This window comes from Haliaeetus leucocephalus, unplaced genomic scaffold (assembly GCF_000737465.1).
Source record: "Haliaeetus leucocephalus isolate CR32 unplaced genomic scaffold, Haliaeetus_leucocephalus-4.0 Scaffold185, whole genome shotgun sequence".
Taxonomy (NCBI): domain Eukaryota; kingdom Metazoa; phylum Chordata; class Aves; order Accipitriformes; family Accipitridae; genus Haliaeetus; species Haliaeetus leucocephalus.
Window position 1 is genome coordinate 901262 of NW_010972621.1, and position 3236 is coordinate 904497.

A 3236-nucleotide genomic window follows, 5' to 3' on the forward strand; every position below is an offset into this window, starting at 1 on the left:
CCTATTTTGAGTATAGGACTGGAAGGTAAGAGAGCTGAAGTGTTATCCTAACCCTGCAGAAGTCAATCAAAATTTTAGCATCTACTTCAGCAGAGTCAGAAACTCAACCTTAGATCTGCTTCACATGTCTGCCCACTGACCTGGGTGACATATGGGAAATCCCATTTCCTTGTGGGTTTTTCTTACCTTGGCTGGTGCCAATGTCTTCTGTGTGGACTGTAATTTCTGAGGTGAGCTTTCCCATGGGAATTTAAATACTGAGGACTCTGATCATCTGGGACTGGAATACCAAATCCTAGTTTGCAAAGAAATTAAACAGAAAATAAAAATTAAAAAAAAAAAAAGATATTATTGCATTTTAGTGAATGACTTGCCCTGAAGAGGTTACTGATTAAAAATCTTACTTGGAATGTGGTAGATGGAGGTTTTTTCCTGTCTTAAGCACCATCCAATGGTGTAAGCCTCTTTCTCTCACTCATACTGTAAAACTGTCATTGAAAGCTGTCATTAAAAATCAACTTGATCGTAACAACACAGGCTGAGAGTACAGCTTCACAAACAAGTTACCACAGAAGAGGGTATAATGTGAACTTACAGTGTCTGTTTGTTGTTATGCAGTAACAGTTTGCATGCGTGCTTTTGTCTGCAGCAAATATGAGATCAAGTTGAGGTAGCTTATCTGTCAACAAAAAGGGCTTGCTTGTTCGTCTGCCCATACAAGGTCTATAAGCTGCTGCTGAAGACAGCCAAAAACCTTCTCTGACAGGGATTTGAGTCCAACTCCTTTGTATGCCAGGTGAGTGCAGAATAGACTAAATTACTGATAGGTCTGACCTCTCCCACTGACAAAATACAGTTTTGAACATGGAGGAGATTTCCTTTTGCTAAAACTTATAAAGACGCCATAAATGTGTCATTGAATTACAGTTTTCCAATTAGAAAAAAAAAGGAAAAAAATTCACAACAAGCTGTAGTCTTGATCTCAGCAAATGCCTCAAAGCGTTACTGTAAGTACAAAAATAATAGCTGAAGGCAAATAGGAAGCTCTTTTGTGTGACTTTATCTAACACAAAGCAATAAGTCAGGCAATTTTGTAGTATCTAACTATATACAATTTAACCACCACTAAATTAAACAAAATTAAAAATAGCAATGATAAAATTGGGAATTAGTTCCCAAAGAGTGAATGGCTCCTGCTGTGGTTTGAATTCAGACAAAAAGCTTCTTTCCCCACCTCCAAATCTGTATAGCCTAGGTGGTTGTCCTGCTGGGAACTATTAGTAAAATAATGGTTCTCACTGGGAGGCCATTCACAGTTATTAAAATATAGTACAACCTCACAAATCCACCATATAGCTTCTCATAAAATCTCTTTCTAGTTCTCAGACATGGAAAATTCATGCACTAATCTCTCATATTACATTTTCACTACAAGGTGCTTAGGAAATATACTACTCTGCATGCAGTAATGAGTTATGAAGTGTTATAAATAAATGAAATGAAAGCATAGCCTTTCAAATAAAGGAAAAAGTCTTTTAATGTTGTATCTCCCTTGCTTTTATAACCACGATTACTCACTTGGAAAAAAAATGTAAAACCAACACGCAAGCTCTATATTAATAGATATAAAGTAAGATATCTTTCAGATACTTCCTTAAACTTCATTTCTGCAGTAACAACTGAAGAGTAGTCTGGGTAGCAGGTGTGCTTACATGTCTTAACTACAATTAATCACGCTGTTCCCTGTCTCATGTTTGCCTACTGCCTCTTAGCAGAAAGCAGGACTTAAAATTTCAGGCAGACCCAATCAACATTGCTTCTGAATAAGTACCTTCATGCTGGTTTTTGTACATGGGTCTGGGCTGTGTGGAAACCTAAATTTACCTTGTTGTGATTCCAGGTCTTTCAGCTCTAGAAGCTTGCCTAAAGCATAGAAGAACAAGAGAGAAAGATTGAGCTTGTTCTAAATCAACCTGGACTTTTTGAGCCATGTTGAATGAGTATGCAAGAACAGAGATAATTGGCCTGATTCTGATCTCACTTCCTTTCGTGGGAGGCCTACTGGGAACACCATAGGACCAATATACGGCAGACAGTTCAGGGTCTTCCTGATGTCCCATGTACTAGAGGGACTCTACTGGGATCACTGATCTGAGACCACCTAAAACCAGAAGACAATCAGTGCAGCTGAGTTTAATCTAACCCTAACCATAACCCCCTAGCCCCACTCCTAACCCTGACTCTAGCCTGTAACCCCTAGCCCCTAACAACTAATCCTAACATCCTAACCATAACCCTAAACTCTAATGATCATAACCCTAATCCTAACCCCTAACTCTAACCCGAAACCCTAACCCCAATGCTGACCTCTCACCCCAAACCTAACACCTAACCCTAACCCCTAAGAGGAGCCACTTTGGACCAAGGTTTCACTTCAGGCATGAGCACGCACAAAAAATCATGTTAACGTATTGCCAAGATCTTCCTCCACTTCCTCTTCTGCAATAAGGGAAGCTCAAATAGCATCATAAGAAGGTGTTCATAGTCCTTTCAAACTCTAAGTAATTTCCTATGACTCATTAGAAAAGTTTTGGCAGGGCTGGACAGTAGTGAAGGTTTTCTTGATTAAGTCCCAGCAGTCTTACCTGGGAATATTTAAACCATTCGTCCTAGGTTCAGAGTCTGAAGGAAAGGGTATCTTGTTGCCCTTATGAAGAGAGGAGTTGGAGGTTTGGTGTAATCAGAAAGAGGAGTGCTTTCTGGAGTTGTAATCATTTACAGATCGTTAAACTGCAAGGATGGAAATATGGCCAGAAATCATCTTGACTTTCTTTCATTTGACCAAAAAAGAAATCTTTAAGTAAACAGCAGTCTCCTAGCTGAATCATGCTTGCTTGACATTCTAGAAAGAAAAATTCTTCATTCAGACTCCAAACCAGAACTGTATCTGAAGAGTGAAGTGAACTTAGGGCTTGAATACAGGCTCAGGCGCATTTAAGCAAGGGAGACAACAGTTTTGTTCTCACAGGCAGGACAAATCAAGATGAAAGGCAGAAACAACTGTATGCATTTCTTAACTCAGCTTCTTCAGTAGGCCTGAGTTAGTCATGCTCCTCCATTCAAGTAGTTTCTTGTACCTTCTCTGGACTCTCAACTTTTTCTCCTATTTCTTTCATTGGTTCAGATACAGTTGTTTCCCTCTCTGCCAGTTCCCAACCACTTAATCCCTTCATCCC